The following is a 21,495-nucleotide window of genomic DNA, read 5'->3' as shown; positions in this document are numbered from 1 at the left end:
AGGAAGGCCCATTTCAGTTAACCTTCGCAAAATTAAAATCAATGACTTAAAAACGGTCATATTTTTTACTACCTTTAAAGTTAATTATTTTAATGCAGATAACAACATAATCATTCCACAAGCCCATAGAGGTATACCATATCAAAATCCGAGTCCTTTTGACCAGGTTATGGGCTTTTAAAGATGGAAAGAAGGCCCATTTCAGTAAACCTTCGCAAAATTAAAATCAATGACATAAAAACGGTCATATTTTTTACTACCTTTAAAGTTATATATTTTAATGCAGATAACAACATAATCATTCCACAAGCCCATAGAGGTATGCCATATCGAAATCCGAGTTTATTTAACCAAGTTATGAGCTTTTAAAGATGGAAAAAGGCCCATTTCAGTAAACCTTCGCAAAATAAAAGTCAATGACATAAAACCGTCATATTTTCTACTACCTTTAAAGTTATATATTTTAATGCAGATAACAACATAATCATTCCACAAGCCTATAAAGGTATGCAATATCGAAATCCGAGTTCATTTGACCAAGTTATGGGCTTTTAAAGATGGAAAGAAGGCCCATTTCAGTAAACCTTCGAAAAATTAAAATCAATGACATAAAAACGATCATATATTTTACTACCTTTAAAGTTATATATTTTAATGCAGATAAGAACATAATCATTCCACAAGCCCATAGACGTATGCCATATCGAAATCCGAGTCCTTTTGACCAGGTTATGGGCTTTTAAAGATGGAAATAAGGCCCATTTCAGTAAACCTTTGCAAAATTAAAATCAATGACATACAAACGGTCATATTTTTTACTGCCTTTAAAGTTAAATATTTTAATGCAGATAACAACATAATCATTCCACAAGCCTATAAAGGTATGCAATATCGAAATCCGAGTTCATTTGACCAAGTTATTGGCCTTAAAGATGGAAAGAAGGCCCATTTCAGTAAACCTTCTCAAAATTAAAATCAATGACATAAAAACGGTCATATTTTTTACTACCTTTAATGTTATATATTTTAATGCACATAACAACATAATCATTCCACAAGCCAATAGAGGTATGCCATGTCGAAATCCGAGTTCATTTGACAACGTTATGGGCTTTTAAAGATGGAAGGAAGGCCAATTTCAGTTAGCCTTCGCAAAACTAAAATCAATGACTTAAAAACGGTCATATTTTTTACTACCTTTAAAGTTAAATATTTTAATGCAGATAACAACATAATCATTCCACAAGCCCATAGAGGTATGCCATATCGAAATCCGAGTCCTTTTGAGCAGTTTATGGGCTTTTAAAGATGGAAAGAAGGCCCATTTCAGTAAACCTTTGCAAAATTAAAATCAATGACATAAAAACGGTCATATTTTTTACTACCTTTAAAGTTATATATTTTAACGCAGATAACAACATACTTATTCCAAAAGCCTATAAATGTATGCCATATCGAAATCCGAGTTCATTTAACCAAGTTATGGGCTTTTAAAGATGGAAAGAAGGCCCATTTCAGTAAACCTTCGCAAAATTAGAATCATACATAAAAACGGTCATATTTTTTACTACCTTTAAAGATATATATTTTAATGCATATAACAACATAATCATTCCACAAGCCCATAGAGGTATGCCATATCGAAATCCGAGTTCTTTTGACCAGGTTATGGGCTTTTAAAGATGGAAAGAAGGCCCATTTCAGTAAACCATCGCAAAATTAAAATCAATGAAATAAAAACGGTCATATTTGTTACTACCTTTAAAGTTATATATTTTAATGCAGATAGCAACATAATTATTCCACAAGCCTATAAAGGTATGCCATATCGAAAGCCGAGTTCATTTGACCAAGTTATGGGCTTTTAAAGATGTAAAGAAGGCCCATTTCAGTAAACCTTCGCAAAATTAAAATCAATCACATAAAAACGGTCATATTTTTTACTACCTTTAAAGTTATATATTTTAATGCAGGTAACAACATTATCATTCCACAAGCTCATAGAGGTATGCCATATCGAAATACGAGTTCATTTGACCAAGTTATTGGCTTTTAAAGATGAAAAGAAGGCCCATTTTAGTAAACCTTCGCAAAATTAAAATCAATGACATAAAAACGGTCATATTTTTAACTACCTTTAAAGTTATATATTTTAATGCAGATATCAACATAATCATTCCATATCGAAAGCCGAGTTCATTTGACCAAATTATGGGCTTTTAAAGATGTAAAGAAGGCCCATTTCAGTAAACCTTCGCAAAATTAAAATCAATCACATAAAAACGGTCATATTTTTTACTACCTTTAAAGTTATATATTTTAATGCAGGTAACAACATAGTCTTTCCACAAGCCCATAGAGGTATGCCATATCGAAATACGAGTTCATTTGACCAAGTTATGGGCTTTTAAAGATGGAAAGAAGGCCCATTTCAGTAAACCTTCGCAAAATTAAAATCAATGACATAAAAACGGTCATATTTTTTACTACCTTTAAAGTTATATATTTTAATGCAGGTAACAACATAATCATTCCACAAGCCCATAGAGGTATGCCATATCGAAATCCGAGTCCTTTTGACCAGGTTATGGGCTTTTAAAGATCGAAAGAAGGCTCATTTCAGTAAACCTTTGCAAAATTAAAATCAGTGACATAAAACGGTCATATTTTTTACTACCTTTAAAGTTATATATCTTAATGCAGATAGCAACATAATCATTCCACAAGCCTATAAAGGTATGCCATATCGAAAGCCGAGTTCATTTGACCAAGTTATGGGCTTTTAAAGATGTAAAGAAGACCTATTTCAGTATACCTTCGCAAAATTAAAATCAATGACATAAAAACGGTCATATGTTTTACTACCTTTAAAGTAATATATTTTAATGCAGGTAACAACATAATCATTCCACAAGCCCATAGAGGTATGCCATATCGAAATCCGAGTTCTTTTGACCAAGTTATGGACTTTTAAAGATGTAAAGAAGGCCCATTTCAGTAAGCCTTCGCAAAATTAAAGTCAAGGACATAAAAACCGTCATATTTTTTACTACCTTTAAAGTTAAATATTTTAATGCAGATAACAACAAAATAATTCCACAAGCCTATAAAGGTATGCCATATCGAAATCCGAGTTCATTTGACCAAGTTATGGGCTTTTAAAGATGGAAAGAAGGCCCATTTCAGTAAACCTTCGCAAAATTCAAATCAATGACATAAAAACGGTCATATTTTTTACTACCTTTAAAGTTATATATTTTAATGCAGGTAACAACATAATCATTCCACAAGCCCATAGAGGTATGCCATATCGAAATCCGAGTCCTTTTGACCAGGTTATGGGCTTTTAAAGATGGAAAGAAGGCCCATTTCAGTAAACCTTCGCAAAATTAAAATCAATGACATAAAAACGGTCATATTTTTTACTACCTTTAAAGTTATATATTTTAATACAGATAACAACATAATCATTCCACAAGCCTATAAAGGTATGCCATATCGAAATCCGAGTTCATTTGACCAAGTTATGGGCTTTTAAAGATAGAAAGAAGAACCATTTCAGTAAACCTTCGCAAAATTAAAATCAATGACATAAAAACGGTCATATTTTTTACTACCTTTAAAGTTATATATTTTAATGCAGATAACAACATAATCATTCCACAGGCCCCTAAAGGTATGCCATATCGAAATCCGAGTTCATTCGACAACGTTATGGGCTTTTAAAGATGGAAGGAAGGTCAATTTCAGTTAACCTTCGCAAAATTAGAATCATACATAAAAACGGTCATATTTTTTACTACCTTTAAAGTTATATATTTTAATGCAGATAACAACATAATCATTCCACAAGCCCATAAAGGTATGATATATCGAAATCCGAGTTCATTTGACTAAGTTATGGGCTTTTAAAGATGGAAAGAAGGCCCATTTCAGTAAACCTTCGCAAAATTAAACTCAATGACCTAAAATCGGTCATATGTTTTACTACCTTTAAAGTTATATATTTAAATGCAGGTAACAACATAATCATTCCACAAGCCCATAGAGGTATGCCATATCGAAATACGAGTTCATTTGACCAAGTTATTGGCTTTTAAAGATGGAAAGAAGGCCCATTTCAGTAAACCTTCGCAAAATTAAAATCAATGACATAAAACGGTCATATTTTTTACTACCTTTAAAGTTATATATCTTAATGCAGATAGCAACATAATCATTCCACAAGCCTATAAAGGTATGCCATATCGAAAGCCGAGTTCATTTGACCAAGTTATGGGCTTTTAAAGATGTAAAAAAGACCTATTTCAGTATACCTTCGCAAAATTAAAATCAATGACATAAAAACGGTCATATGTTTTACTTCCTTTAAAGTTATATATTTTAATGCAGGTAACAACATAATCATTCCACAAGCCCATAGAGGTATGCCATATCGAAATCCGAGTCCTTTTGACCAGGTTATGGGCTTTTAAAGATGGAAAGAAGGCTCATTTCAGTAAACCTTTGCAAAATTAAAATCAGTGACTAAAAACGGTCATATTTTTTACTACCTTTAAAGTTATATATTTAAATGCACATAACAACATAATCATTCCACAAGCCTATAAAGGTATGCCATATCGAAATCCGAGTTCATTTGACCAAGTTATGGGCTTTTAAAGATGGAAAGAAGGCCCATTTCAGTAAACCTTCGCAAAATTCAAATCAATGACATAAAAACGGTCATATTTTTTACTACCTTTAAAGTTATATATTTTAATGCAGGTAACAACATAATCATTCCACAAGCCCATAGAGGTATGCCATATCGAAATCCGAGTTCATTCGACAACGTTATGGGCTTTTAAAGATGGAAGGAAGGTCAATTTCAGTTAACCTTCGCAAAATTAGAATCATACATAAAAACGGTCATATTTTTTACTACCTTTAAAGTTATATATTTTAATGCAGGTAACAACATAGTCTTTCCACAAGCCCATAGAGGTATGCCATATCGAAATACGAGTTCATTTGACCAAGTTATGGGCTTTTAAAGATGGAAAGAAGGCCCATTTCAGTAAACCTTCGCAAAATTAAAATCAATGACATAAAAACGGTCATATTTTTTACTACCTTTAAAGTTATATATTTTAATGCAGGTAACAACATAATCATTCCACAAGCCCATAGAGGTATGCCATATCGAAATCCGAGTCCTTTTGACCAGGTTATGGGCTTTTAAAGATGGAAAGAAGGCTCATTTCAGTAAACCTTTGCAAAATTAAAATCAGTGACATAAAACGGTCATATTTTTTACTACCTTTAAAGTTATATATCTTAATGCAGATAGCAACATAATCATTCCACAAGCCTATAAAGGTATGCCATATCGAAAGCCGAGTTCATTTGACCAAGTTATGGGCTTTTAAAGATGTAAAGAAGACCTATTTCAGTATACCTTCGCAAAATTAAAATCAATGACATAAAAACGGTCATATGTTTTACTACCTTTAAAGTAATATATTTTAATGCAGGTAACAACATAATCATTCCACAAGCCCATAGAGGTATGCCATATCGAAATCCGAGTTCTTTTGACCAAGTTATGGACTTTTAAAGATGTAAAGAAGGCCCATTTCAGTAAGCCTTCGCAAAATTAAAGTCAAGGACATAAAAACCGTCATATTTTTTACTACCTTTAAAGTTAAATATTTTAATGCAGATAACAACAAAATAATTCCACAAGCCTATAAAGGTATGCCATATCGAAATCCGAGTTCATTTGACCAAGTTATGGGCTTTTAAAGATGGAAAGAAGGCCCATTTCAGTAAACCTTCGCAAAATTCAAATCAATGACATAAAAACGGTCATATTTTTTACTACCTTTAAAGTTATATATTTTAATGCAGGTAACAACATAATCATTCCACAAGCCCATAGAGGTATGCCATATCGAAATCCGAGTCCTTTTGACCAGGTTATGGGCTTTTAAAGATGGAAAGAAGGCCCATTTCAGTAAACCTTCGCAAAATTAAAATCAATGACATAAAAACGGTCATATTTTTTACTACCTTTAAAGTTATATATTTTAATACAGATAACAACATAATCATTCCACAAGCCTATAAAGGTATGCCATATCGAAATCCGAGTTCATTTGACCAAGTTATGGGCTTTTAAAGATAGAAAGAAGAACCATTTCAGTAAACCTTCGCAAAATTAAAATCAATGACATAAAAACGGTCATATTTTTTACTACCTTTAAAGTTATATATTTTAATGCAGATAACAACATAATCATTCCACAAGCCCCTAAAGGTATGCCATATCGAAATCCGAGTTCATTCGACAACGTTATGGGCTTTTAAAGATGGAAGGAAGGTCAATTTCAGTTAACCTTCGCAAAATTAGAATCATACATAAAAACGGTCATATTTTTTACTACCTTTAAAGTTATATATTTTAATGCAGATAACAACATAATCATTCCACAAGCCCATAAAGGTATGATATATCGAAATCCGAGTTCATTTGACTAAGTTATGGGCTTTTAAAGATGGAAAGAAGGCCCATTTCAGTAAACCTTCGCAAAATTAAACTCAATGACCTAAAATCGGTCATATGTTTTACTACCTTTAAAGTTATATATTTTAATGCAGGTAACAACATAATCATTCCACAAGCCCATAGAGGTATGCCATATCGAAATACGAGTTCATTTGACCAAGTTATTGGCTTTTAAAGATGGAAAGAAGGCCCATTTCAGTAAACCTTCGCAAAATTAAAATCAATGACATAAAACGGTCATATTTTTTACTACCTTTAAAGTTATATATCTTAATGCAGATAGCAACATAATCATTCCACAAGCCTATAAAGGTATGCCATATCGAAAGCCGAGTTCATTTGACCAAGTTATGGGCTTTTAAAGATGTAAAAAAGACCTATTTCAGTATACCTTCGCAAAATTAAAATCAATGACATAAAAACGGTCATATGTTTTACTTCCTTTAAAGTTATATATTTTAATGCAGGTAACAACATAATCATTCCACAAGCCCATAGAGGTATGCCATATCGAAATCCGAGTCCTTTTGACCAGGTTATGGGCTTTTAAAGATGGAAAGAAGGCTCATTTCAGTAAACCTTTGCAAAATTAAAATCAGTGACTAAAAACGGTCATATTTTTTACTACCTTTAAAGTTATATATTGTAGGGGTATGATATATTCCCCCAAAGTTAAACACCAACACACATATATATGTACTTCTAGTCTTTATTTTATAATTTCGTCTGTTCAGGATCACGGTCGGCGTTCAACTGCCCTCGCTCTCAGCTCACGATCCGCATCAACCCCCGATTCATTGAGAGAGTGTGAGAGCGATGAGATTGAGAGAGAGAGTTAGAGAACAGTGAGCGGCATCGTACAACAACAACAACTTATTCTTAGAACTTACACGAATGATCTAGAAGGAATACAATAACATACACATACATACATACTACGACGTAGCAATCCTGCTACAATTCGGCCGTCCTGACATTTTAAGATCCCCTGATCTTGTGTTAATTTACAATTGATTTCGGCTTATATTTATCTTAGTTTCTATAATTTAGTTTTTTATTTACAAATTCTTTGATATATTTACAACTTTACTTTCGTTTTCCAATCCAATGCTTAATATTTTGGCTACTCCAGACACCTTGATAAGGGCAACGCGATAATTGAAAACCTTCAACATCTTTTATCAAGTATCTATCATTTCTCAAAACTTTATCTATAACATAAGGGCCCTTGTGTTTAGGTATTAGCTTTCTTGCGACTCCTACTGAGCTATCAAAATTCTTTACCATAATGTAGTCTCCCACTTTGTACTCCGAACTCTTTGTCCTTTTTTCATTATATCTCTGTTCGTTGTCTTTTTGTAATTTTCTTTGCGCTTCTGAACCATCTTTTCTAATTTTGTCTAAATCTCTAACATCACTAACATTATCTAATTCTTCTAACTTTTGTCTCAATTCATCAATAACTTTACCTTTCTGCTCGATTCCAAACAACATTTTACTTGGCATTTGTGCTATGCTTCTTTGCTTCGTGTTGTTCAATGAAAACTCAACATCTTCCACAACTGTGTCCCAATGCATTTTCTCTTCTGGATCTGCTAATTTAGCTATCATTGGTCCGACAATTCTATTAATCCTTTCTACTTGTCCATTGGCTTGAGGTGACCCAGTCGCAATTTTGACATGTTTAATATTACATTCTTCCATAAATTTTCCAAAATCTTCCGACGTAAAACAGCTTCCCCTATCCGAAACTATACAAGTTGGTCTGCTGTAAGACCTGAAATAGTCTTTCAATGCTATAATAACTTCCTTTGTGTTCGTCGTTTTTGTTGCATATAGCCTAACATATTTGGTAAATCCGTCTATGACCACAAAGAGATGTTTCTTTGCTCTTCCATTATCAACCGGTCCATAATGATCAATATGTATAATTTCGAATGGCACATTTCCTTTTGGTATACTGTGCAACAGTCCTTCCCCTTTCCCTGACTTTGGCGAATATGCTACACATCTTATACAATTTTCAATATGTCTAACCACTTTCTCTTTCAAATTCGAAAACCAATACGTCCTAGCAATAGCATCCATAACTTTATCTCTTCCTAAATGACCTAATTCATTGTGATATTTGTATAATATCTTTTCCTCCATTTCTTCTGGAACACAAAATAACAGCTTTCCATTATTCGACTTTCTATATATAACTCCATTCCTCATCTCAAACAATTTATCTTCCTCATTTTCTAACTTTTTTCTAACATCTTTTAATTTTTCATCTTTCGCTTGACAAATAATTAAATTATCTTCAAAGCTATTCGTTTCAACTACCATTATGTTTGTATTTCTACTTAACGCGTCAACATGTTGCATAAGTTTCCCCGATTTGTGGACTAATTCAAAGTCATATTCTAGCAATTCTAATGCCCACCGTGCAATACGGGGGTTTAACTCAATTCTATTTAACGTCAACGTCAGTGAGTTACAATCTGTGACTATTCTAAATCGTCTACCCTGCACATAAATTCTAAATCTTCTAAGAGCGTAAATTATTGCTAACGTTTCCAGTTCAAAACTATGATACTTTGCTTCGTCTTTTGTTGTTGCTTTCGAAAAATAAAATATTGGATGAAGCTTTTTATCCTCTTTTCTTTGAAGCAAAACTGCTCCAAAACCTTGTGCACTGGCGTCTGTATGCAATTCTACCTCGTCCTTGTAATAATATAATCCTAACACTGGAGCTTCCACCAACTTTTTCTTAAGCATTTCAAAACATTGTAATTCCTTTTCTTCAAATACAAATTCTTTATCCTTTTTTAACAATTCATATAGAGGTTTAGCGATCATCGAAAAATCTTTAATGAACCTTCTAAAATACGAACACAAACCCAGAAAGCTTCTAACACCGTGTACTTTGTCTGGAACGGGAAAATCTCGAACAGCTTCTATTCCTTTGTCATTAGCCTGTATTCCTTTGCTAGTTACCAAAAATCCTAAGTATTGTACACTTGCTTGTAGAAACTCACACTTGTCCATTCTTAATTCTAGTTTGTTCCTTGCTAATCGATCAAAAACTTCTCTAAGAACACTTAAATGTTCTTGCATTTCTTTACTCGCAATCATGATATCGTCCATGTATATAACTACCTTACCATCCCTTATCATGTCTGCAAAAATCTTATTGATAAATCGTTGAAACACCGCTGGTGCATTCTTCAGCCCCATTGGCATCCGCATAAACTCAAATTGTCCTAAAGGCGTCATAAATGAGGTATATTTTATCGATTCACTATCCACAAACACATGAAAGTAGCCATGCTTTAAATCTAATTTCGAAAATATTGTTTTATTTACTAATGTATCTAATAAATCGTCAATCAAAGGTAACGGATAATTATCTTTCACCATAGTCTTGTTAAGTTTTCGGTAATCTACACATAGTCGTAAGTCGCCTGACTTCTTTTTAACTAACACTATTGGAGATGCATACTCAGATTCACTTGGCCTTATAATTCCTTCACTTAGGTATTCGTCTAATATCACCTGTAATTTTTCTTTCTCTGTGTAAGCTAAACGTCTGGGCGAACAACTGAATGGTTTTGAATCCTCTAATCTTAATTTCATTTCGCATCTAACCTCCGGTTCCTTTGGCCTTTCTTTATTTACATAACAACTTTCTACCATCTTAACGAACTGACACCTAACATTATAATTCACATGATCACCGACTTTGTATTCAACACTTTCATCCGTTAAATTTATATTAAATAATTCCTTTTCCACTAGATTTATTTCCGGCTCAATATAATTTTTATTCGTAACTTCTTCTTCATTTCTGATTTTACTAAAAATTTCTTTAATTGTTTCCCTGCTGTCCCTAATTCCATGATTAACATCGCTAAAAATTGTATTCTTATCCCTAACATTACTAACACCATCGCTAATTATTTGCTTTTCATCACTAACTTCATCGCTAACTATCTGCTTTTCATCACTAACTTCATCGCTAACTATCTGCTTTTCATCACTAACTTCATCGCTAACTATCTGCTTTTCATCACTAACATCAGAAGGATTTTCAATATTCTCAACTGTAACCATTTTCAAAGTGTCAAGGCTTAAATTTAGATTACAAGCATCCATAAAATCTCGTCCCAAGATTACATCATGACTCATAGATTCGTTTGCCACAATAACTAAATTAAAATGTATTTTATCTAAATTTTTCATAACATAACATAATACTTTTCCATGCGTTTTTAGGTAACTTTTGTTTAAACCGTAATATGAACTTAAAACTGGTAATTTTGAAATGTCTTTGGGTACTTTGGATATTTTGATAAATGAAATCGGACTTCCCGTATCTATGAGGCATTCTGCAATTAACCTGGTATTTGATTCGTCTACAAAATTAATTTCAACATATCTTACATAATTATTTTCGCCCTCGTTCATGTTTTTATTGTTCAAACATTTCGCAACAAAATGTCCCCTCTTACCGCACGCATAGCACGATCCTTTCTCCCGCTTCGACTTCCTGCACTCGTACGCCCAATGCCCTTTTGCATTGCAATTGAAACAGCGAGTCTTCTTGCCGTCCTTGGGACCCGTTGATGTCGTCGGCCTGCCAACTCCATACGATTTTGGCAAGCTTACATCCGCAAACGCTCTCTTAATGTGCCCAATATCCACAAAGCATTGAATATGCGCCTGATTACGTAACCCTTGATTGGGAATTCCTTCGATGATGCAGCTCAACATTTCATCAGCCTCAATATTAATACCCTGAGCAAGCATTATCTTGTCGTCGATATAACTCCCAAAAGTTTCGCTTTGTTTCCATTTGCGACCTTCGAATTTGCGTCTTCTCTCCAACTTCGATGATTTTCCGCCAAACGTTGAAATCAGCTCTGCAGTCAAGCCATCCAACGGTAGCAACACGCGGTCTGAATTTGCGTGCAGCCACTCATAAGCTTTTCCTTTAATTTTGCTCACCATTAGCATTTTCTCGAATTTTCCACCTATTCCATAAATCTTCGCGATATTATGCATTTGAGTAGTCCATTTGCAGGCACATGACTCGCCAGCAAAATCTCTCAACACCTGTGTTGCCATATTCAACGAGACGCCGATGCTCTCGTTAAAGTTTTCCACCACCGCAACGTTGCCATTTTTCACTTTACGTTCGCTGCTTTTTGCGTTCCTAGAATTCTCTCCAGCCTGGTCGTGCATGTCGTCTTCTGTATAGTTTTCGTTCCGTTTGCCTCTAATTCTGAGAATGCTGCCAGCAACTTCGTCATTCCTTTCACCATCTTCGCCGTTTATTTCGCCGTCTTCTTCGTCGTAACTCTGGATGCCGCCGTCTTTGCCGTTACTTTTGTCACCGTCTTCTTCATCGTAATTCTGGATGCCGCCGTCTTTGCCGTTACTTTTGTCGCCGCCTTCTTTCTGGATAGTTCCGCCGCCTTCGAAATTCTCGTCGCCGCTGTCTTCGCCTTTACTTTTGTCGCCGTCTTTGTCTCCTTTTTGTCTCGCCATTTCGTCAAACTTTTCCCGAATTTCCTTCGGTATATTATTTAATCGCAAGATCAATTGTCTCTTTGTTCCGGTTGTTGATAACTTCAATACACTCAACCACCTTTTTAATTGTTCAATCGACTCGTTGTTTAAATCCATTTTGATTTTCTTTTTACTAACAATTTAATTAATTGGCTCGTGATCGGCCCACTTCTGATTTTGTAGGGGTATGATATATTCCCCCAAAGTTAAACACCAACACACATATATATGTACTTCTAGTCTTTATTTTATAATTTCGTCTGTTCAGGATCACGGTCGGCGTTCAACTGCCCTCGCTCTCAGCTCACGATCCGCATCAACCCCCGATTCATTGAGAGAGTGTGAGAGCGATGAGATTGAGAGAGAGAGTTAGAGAACAGTGAGCGGCATCGTACAACAACAACAACTTATTCTTAGAACTTACACGAATGATCTAGAAGGAATACAATAACATACACATACATACATACTACGACGTAGCAATCCTGCTACAATATTTAAATGCACATAACAACATAATCATTCCACAAGCCAATAGAGGTATGCCATATCGAAATCCGAGTCCTTTTGACCAAGTTATGGACTTTTAAAGATGTTAAGAAGGCCCATTTCAGTAAGCCTTCGCAAAATTAAAGTCAAAGAAATAAAAACCGTCATATTTTTTATTACCTTTAAAGTTAAATATTTTAATGCAGATAACAACAAAATAGTTCCACAAGCCCCTAAAGGTATGCCATATCAAAATCCGAGTTCATTTGACCAAGTTATTGGCTTTTACAGATGGAAAGAAGGCCCATTTCAGTAAACCTTCGCAAAATTAAAATCAATGACATAAAAACGGTCATATTTTGTACTACCTTTAAAGTAATATATTTTAATGCAGATAACAACATAATCATTCCACAAGCCTATAAAGGTATGCTATATCGAAATCCGAGTTCATTTGACCAAGTTATGGGCTTTTAAAGATGGAAAGAAGGCCCATTTCAGTAAACCATCGCAAAATTAAAATCAATGACATAAAAACGGTCATATTTTTTACTACCTTTAAAGTTTAATATTTTAATGCAGATAACAACAAAATCATTCCATAAGCCCCTAAAGGTATGCCACATCGATATACGAGTTCATTTGACCAAGTTATGGGCTTTTAAAGATGGAAATAAGGCCCATTTCATTAAGCCTTCGCAAAATTAAAATCTATAACATAAAAACGGTCATATTTGTTACTACCTTTAAAGTAATTTATTTTAATGCAGATAACAACATAATCATTCCACAAGCCTATAAAGGTATGCCATATCGAAATCCGAGTTAATTTGACCAAGTTATGGGCTTTTAAAGATGGAAAGAAGGCCCATTTCAGTAAACCTTCGCAAAATTAAAATCAATGACATAAAAACGGTCATATTTTTTACTACCTTTAAAGTTTAATATTTTAATGCAGATAACAACAAAATCATTCCATAAGCCCCTAAAGGTATGCCATATCGAAATACGAGTTCATTTGACCAAGTTATGGGCTTTTAAAGATGGAAATAAGGCCCATTTCAGTAAGCCTTCGCAAAATTAAAATCAATGACATAAAATCGGTCATATTTTTTACTACCTTTAAAGTTATATATCTTAATGCAGATAACAACATAATCATTCCACAAGCCTATAAAGGTATGCCATATCGAAATCCGAGTTCATTTGACCAAGTTATGGGCTTTTAAAGATGGAAAGAAGGCCCATTTCAGTAAACCTTCGCAAAATTAAAATCAATGACATAAAACGGTCATATTTTTTACTACCTTTAAAGTTTAATATTTTAATGCAGATAACAACAAAATCATTCCATTAGCCCCTAAAGGTATGCCATATCGAAATACGAGTTCATTTGACCAAGTTATGGGCTTTTACAGATGGAAATAAGGCCCATTTCAGTAAGCCTTCGCAAAATTAAAATCAATGACATAAAAACGGTCTTATGTTTTACCACCTTTAAAGTTATATATTTTAATGCAGGTAACAACATAATCATTCCACAAGCCCATAGAGGTATGCCATATCGAAATCCGAGTCCTTTTCACAAGGTTATTGGCTTTTAAAGATGGAAAGAAGGCTCATTTCAGTAAACCTTTGCAAAATTAAAATCAGTGACTAAAAACGGTCATATTTTTTACTACCTTTAAAGTTATATATTTAAATGCACATAACAACATAATCATTCCACAAGCCAATAGAGGTATGCCATATCGAAATCCGAGTCCTTTTGACCAAGTTATGGGCTTTTAAAGATGGAAAGAAGGCCCATTTCAGTAAACCTTTGCAAAATTAAAATCAATGACATAAAAACGGTCATATTTTTTACTACCTTTAAAGATATATATTTAAATGCACATAACAACATAATCATTCCACAAGCCTATAAAGGTATGCCATATCGAAATCCGAGTTCATTTGACCAAGTTATGGGCTTTTAAAGGTGGAAAGAAGGCCCATTTCAGTAAACCTTCGCAAAATTAAAATCAATGACATAAAAACGGTCATATTTTTTACTACCTTTAAAGTTTAATATTTTAATGCAGATAACAACAAAATCATTCCATAAGCCTCTAAAGGTATGCCATATCGAAATCCGAGTTCATTTGACCAAGTTATGGGCTTTTAAAGATGGAAAGAAGGCCCATTTCAGTAAACCTTCGCAAAATTAAAATCAATGACATAAAAACGGTCATATTTTTTACTACCTTTAAAGCTTAATATTTTAATGCAGATAACAACAAAATCATTCCATAAGCCCCTAAAGGTATGCCATATCGAAATACGAGATCATTTGACCAAGTTATTGGCTTTTAAAGATGGAAAGAAGGCCCATTTCAGTAAACCTTCGCAAAATTAAAATCAATGACATAAAAACGGTCATATTTTTTACTACCTTTAAAGTTATATATTTTAATGCAGGTAACAACATAATCATTCCACAAGCCCATAGAGGTATGCCATATCGAAATCCGAGTCCTTTTGACCAGGTTATGGGCTTTTAAAGATGGAAAGAAGGCCCATTTAAGTAAACCTTCGCAAAATTAAAATCAATGACATAAAAACGGTCATTTTTTTTACTACCTTTAAAGTTATATATCTTAATGCAGATAACAACATAATCATTCCACAAGCCTATAAAGGTATGCCATATCGAAATACGAGTTCATTTGACCAAGTTATGGGCTTTTAAAGATGTAAAGAAGGCCCATTTCAGTAAACCTTCGCAAAATTAAAATCAATGACATAAAAACGGTCAAATTTTTTACTACCTTTAAAGTTATATATTTTAATGCAGATAACAACATAATCATTCGACAAGCCCCTAAAGGTATGCCATATCGAAATCCGAGTTCATTCGACAACGTTATGGGCTTTTAAAGATGGAAGGAAGGCCAATTTCAGTTAACCTTCGCAAAATTAGAATCATACATAAAAACGGTCATATTTTTTACTACCTTTAAAGTTATATATTTTAATGCAGATAACAACATAATCATTCCACAAGCCCATAAAGGTATGCCATATCGAAATCCGAGTTCATTTGACTAAGTTATGGGCTTTTAAAGATGGAAATAAGGCCCATTTCATTAAGCCTTCGCAAAATTAAAATCTATGACATAAAAACGGTCATATTTTTTACTACCTTTAAAGTTTAATATTTTAATGCAGATAACAACAAAATCATTCCATAAGCCCCTAAAGGTATGCCACATCGATATACGAGTTCATTTGACCAAGTTATGGGCTTTTAAAGATGGAAATATGGCCCATTTCATTAAGCCTTCGCAAAATTAAAATCTATGACATAAAAACGGTCATATTTTGTACTACCTTTAAAGTAATTTATTTTAATGCAGATAACAACATAATCATTCGACAAGCCTATAAAGGTATGCCATATCGAAATCCGAGTTCATTTGACCAAGTTATGGGCTTCTAAAGATGGAAAGAAGGCCCATTTCAGTAAACCTTCGCAAAATTAAAATCAATGACATAAAAACGGTCATATTTTTTACTACCTTTAAAGTTTAATATTTTAATGCAGATAACAACAAAATCATTCCATAAGTTATGGGCTTTTAAAGATGGAAATAAGGCCCATTTCAGTAAGCCTTCGCAAAATTAAAATCAATGACATAAAATCGGTCATATTTTTTACTACCTTTAAAGTTATATATCTTAATGCAGATAACAACATAATCATTCCACAAGCCTATAAAGGTATGCCATATCGAAATCCGAGTTCATTTGACCAAGTTGTGGGCTTTTAAAGATGGAAAGAAGGCCCATTTCAGTAAACCTTCGCAAAATTAAAATCAATGACATAAAACGGTCATATTTTTTACTACCTTTAAAGTTTAATATTTTAATGCAGATAACAACAAAATCATTCCATTAGCCCCTAAAGGTATGCCATATCGAAATACGAGTTCATTTGACCAAGTTATGGGCTTTTACAGATGGAAATAAGGCCCATTTCAGTAAGCCTTCGCAAAATTAAAATCAATGACATAAAAACGGTCTTATGTTTTACTACCTTTAAAGTTATATATTTTAATGCTGGTAACAACATAATCATTCCACAAGCCCATAGAGGTATGCCATATCGAAATCCGAGTCCTTTTGACAAGGTTATGGGCTTTTAAAGATGGAAAGAAGGCTCATTTCAGTAAACCTTTGCAAAATTAAAATCAGTGACTAAAAACGGTCATATTTTTTACTACCTTTAAAGTTATATATTTAAATGCACATAACAACATAATCATTTCACAAGCCAATAGAGGTATGCCATATCGAAATCCGAGTCCTTTTGACCAAGTTATGGGCTTTTAAAGATGGAAAGAAGGCCCATTTCAGTAAACCTTCGCAAAATTAAAATCAATGACATAAAAACGGTCATATTTTTTACTACCTTTAAAGCTATATATTTTAATGCAGATAACAACATAATCATTCCACAAGCCTATAAAGGTATGCCATATCGAAATTCGAGTACATTTGACCAAGTTATGGGCTTTTAAAGGTGGAAAGAAGGCCCATTTCAGTAAACCTTCGCAAAATTAAAATCAATGACATAAAAACGGTCATATTTTTTACTGAAAAAATAAAAACTACGACCGCTGAAGAGAGTGGACGTGTCTTGTGCGAGCTCCGCGAAAAGTGCAAGAAAGTTGATAAATTAATGCAAACAAAACACAAAAACTAAACAGGTTAATTTCAAATAAGCGAAAAGACGCTAAAACCCAATGAAATTTAGGTTTCAACCCACAAAATCGGTGTAATGTCTTAAACTAGCACATAATTATTTTATCTTATAATAATAAATAAGTGCCACGCTAATAAAGCTCAATGAGCTACGAACAGAATAAAGAGCGACTCAGCTCCGCGAGCCGAAGAGACGGTTACTTTTCGTATGTCTCAACGCGTGATAGCGAAGTGCAAAAAACGACCCTACTGTCGGTCGATAGCCAAAGAGCACGATCTTGCTCACCATGCTTACTTACGGCTACCCCTACTCCGACGGCGTGGAGTCAACAATGCAAAACCCCCCCACCATCAGTTTCGACCCCTAGCGCACCAACAACATGCAACGGTAAAACTTCTGCATCCGCACTAAATTTGTCAGCAACAACTACGGCTACGGTAAAAAAACCAACGACAACCACAGCTACGACTATTATTTCGGAATCGACTGCAACCGCAGCTCTAAATACAACGGCAACAAAAACAACGACAACAAATCAAAACCAAAACAAAATTCAGCAAGCGGGTCCGGCCATACAGACCGGACTAGATCGGTACATCCATATCAAGCGTAAGCTTAGCCCGCAGAACACCGCGGTAGGTAACAAGTCAAAAATAAACCGTGTCCAAGTAGAAGATATATTACCCGGGAGATCTGACAGCAATCGATTTGCGCTTCTAGCAGAAAATGAATCAGGACGGGCTCAGGAGACCCAACCGAAACCTAAGCCCCCACCAATTTACATTAGGGAGAAAATCTCGAACGCCCTGGTCAACAAAATTGTTGCGCTGACCGGAGACGGAAACTTTCATGTTGTTCCGGTCACAAAAGGGGATATCCATGAAACCAAGCTTCAGACCAAATCTGAAGAACATTTCCGAGCAGTATCCAAATACCTGGAGGAAGCTAGGAAAAGCTACTACACGTACCAACTAAAAAGCAGCAAGGGCCTGCAAGTGGTAATAAAAGGAATCGAGCCCGACGTAACCGCCAAGGAAGTTATCGATGCTCTTAAGGAAAAGGGGTTTTCTGCAAAGAACGTCAGTAACATTATAAACAGGAACAAGGAGCCGCAACCACTCTTCAGGGTCGAGCTGGAGCCAGACAGCAGAGTCTTGAACGGCCCAGTGCAATGCACAAATTGTCAGGAGTATGGACACACCAGGGCATACTGTTCGCTTCGAACAGTCTGTGTAGCTTGTGGAGACTTCCACAATTCGGCTAACTGCCCTGCCAACAAAGAAGACCCCAAAAAGAAAAAATGCGTTAACTGCCAAGGTAACCACACGGATAACTACAGGGGCTGTCCGGTCTACAAGGAGATGAAGGACCGCATGCGAAAAGTGATAGCAACGCGTCATCAGAAAACCCAAAATGCGTACACTTACTCGCGTACGACGCCGGAAGTATTTTTCGGCACGGCTGCAAGATCCTCCTTTGGTCAACTAAATACCCAGACAGGATTCTCATACGCCGATGCCCTTCGATCGGGGACGGAAAACCCACTCCAGTCTAATCTAGGAAACGCTCAGCAGATCCGAGAACAGTCGCAAAGCACTCTGGAAACTATGATGGTCACCATGCAACAAAGTATGATGGAACTCATGTCATTCATGAAAACGACCATGCAAACACTGGTTCAAAACCAGAACATGGTGTTACAGCTACTTGCAGCTAAGCAGTCCAAATAATCAGATGGCAAACCTACGAATAACAATGTGGAACGCCAATGGCGTTTCACGGCACAACCTTGAAGTAACACAGTTCCTGAATGAAAATCATATCGACATTATGCTACTGGTAGAGACGCACCTCACAAACAAATACAACTTCCAAATAAGAGGCTACACTTTCTACCGCACAGACCATCCAGATGGTAAAGCCCACGGCGGAACCGGCATCCTAATCAGGGAACGCATCAAGCACCACTTTCACCAAAGGTGTTCAACTAATTACCTGCAAGCCACGTCTATCAAAGTGCAGTCAGGCAACGGAAACCTCACCATATCCGCTGTCTACTGCCCGCCTCGCTTTACAATTTCTGAAGGACAATTCATGGACTTCTACAACTTGCTTGGAGACCGCTTTATAGCTGCAGGGGACTATAATGCCAAACACACGCACTGGGGATCACGCCTTGTGACTCCCAAAGGAAGGCAATTATACAATGCAATCATAAAACCGAACAACAAATTAGACTATGTTTCCCCTGGCAGCCCCACATACTGGCCAACAGACCCCAGGAAAGTTCCAGACCTAATAGACTTTGCGGTGACAAAAAACATTCCCCGCAATATAATAAGCGCCAAAGCGCTTTCGGACCTGTCGTCAGACCATTCGCCAGTGCTAATAACTCTTCTTCAAAGCACAAGAACCACAGATCACCCCCTCAGGCTGACGTCGCACAGAACCAACTAGTTAAAATATAAAAAGTATGTAAGCTCACACATCAAATTAACACCTCACTTCAACATCGAAGCGGACATCGACTGCTCTACCGATGCTCTTGAAGAAGTATTCGTGGAGGCAGCCACTATCTCAACACCACAAGGCAGGGACGCGCAAACCAACCACTTCAAAACTAATCTGCAAATTGAACGGTTAGTCCTAGAAAAGAGGCGCCTGCGACGTGCCTGGCAAGCCAACAGATCGCCGTCATCAAAACAACGTCTTAAGGAAGCCACTCGCTCACTAAATCGAGCTCTAAAGCAAGAAACAGAAAATGCACAGCTGCAGTACATTACAAAACTATCGCCAACCAGTACAAAACATCCTCTGTGGAGGGCTCACCCAAATCTGAGCTCTCCAATCGAAACAGTGACTCCGATAAGAAACTCATCTGGCATCTGGGCCCGCAGCGACGAAGATAGAGCCGAAACTTTTGCGTTACATCTAAGAAACGTCTTCCAGCCGAACCCTGCCACTGGTTCATTTTTCCTACCACAAATCGAATCTGAATCTATTTCCCTACCACCATTGTTTCAGCCAAAGGAGATCGCGAAAGTCATTGGGGAACTGAAACCAAAAAAGGCCCCTGGCGGTGACCAAATAACCCCAAAAATGTTAATTGAACTTCCAAACTCTGCCATTGAGGTTATCTGTAAGCTCTTCAATGGGATTATAACTCTCGGCTACTATCCGAAAAAATGGAAAAAATCTATTATCATTATGATACCGAAGCCCGGAAAAGACCACACAATTCCGTCATCCTACAGACCAATTAGTTTATTATCGTGTCTGTCTAAGCTGTTCGAAAAATGCCTTCTAACTCGCATAACACCATATCTAGGAGCACACAATGTTATCCCTGCTCATCAATTTGGATTTCGTCAAAACCATGGAACAATCGAACAAGTTAACAGAATAACATCAGAAATACGCACAGCCTTTGAGCATCGGGAATACTGCAGCGCAATATTCCTCGATGTATCTCAAGCCTTCGATCGAGTATGGCTAGATGGCCTCATGCACAAAATCAAAACACACTTACCTGATTACACTCACAAGCTTCTTGAGTCGTATCTATACAACAGGACCTTCGCAGTAAGGTGCAATACAACAACATCCGACGACTACATTATCAAAGCTGGAGTCCCGCAAGGAAGCGCGCTAGGGCCTACTCTGTTCCTCCTATACACAGCGGATATTCCCACGAACGAGCAGCTAACAACATCTACGTTCGCTGACGACACCGCAATTTTAAGTCGCTCGAGGTGCCCAGGCCGAGCCACAACTCAGCTAGCAAACCACCTCCTCGTAGTAGAGAGGTGGCTATCTGATTGGCGGATTAAAATAAATGAACAAAAATGTAAACACATAACGTTTACTCTCAACAGGCAAACATGCCCTCCACTATTATTGAATAATACGCAGATTCCCCAAGTCAACGATGTAACGTATCTCGGCGTCCACCTTGACAGACGACTAACCTGGAGAAGACACATCGAACGCAAGAAAGTACATCTAAAACTAAAGGCCAGCAGCTTCCACTGGATTCTTAACGCTCGTTCGCCCCTGCGTCTGGACTACAAGGTTTTGCTCTACAACTCCACTCTCAAGCCCATCTGGACATATGGCTCCCAGCTATGGGGGAACGCCAGCAGAAGCAACATAG

Source organism: Drosophila suzukii, assembly GCF_043229965.1.
Source record: "Drosophila suzukii chromosome X unlocalized genomic scaffold, CBGP_Dsuzu_IsoJpt1.0 scf_Xc, whole genome shotgun sequence".
Lineage (NCBI taxonomy): Eukaryota > Metazoa > Arthropoda > Insecta > Diptera > Drosophilidae > Drosophila > Drosophila suzukii.
The sequence above is the reverse complement of the archived record's forward strand: the minus strand, read 5'-3'. Positions refer to the sequence as shown.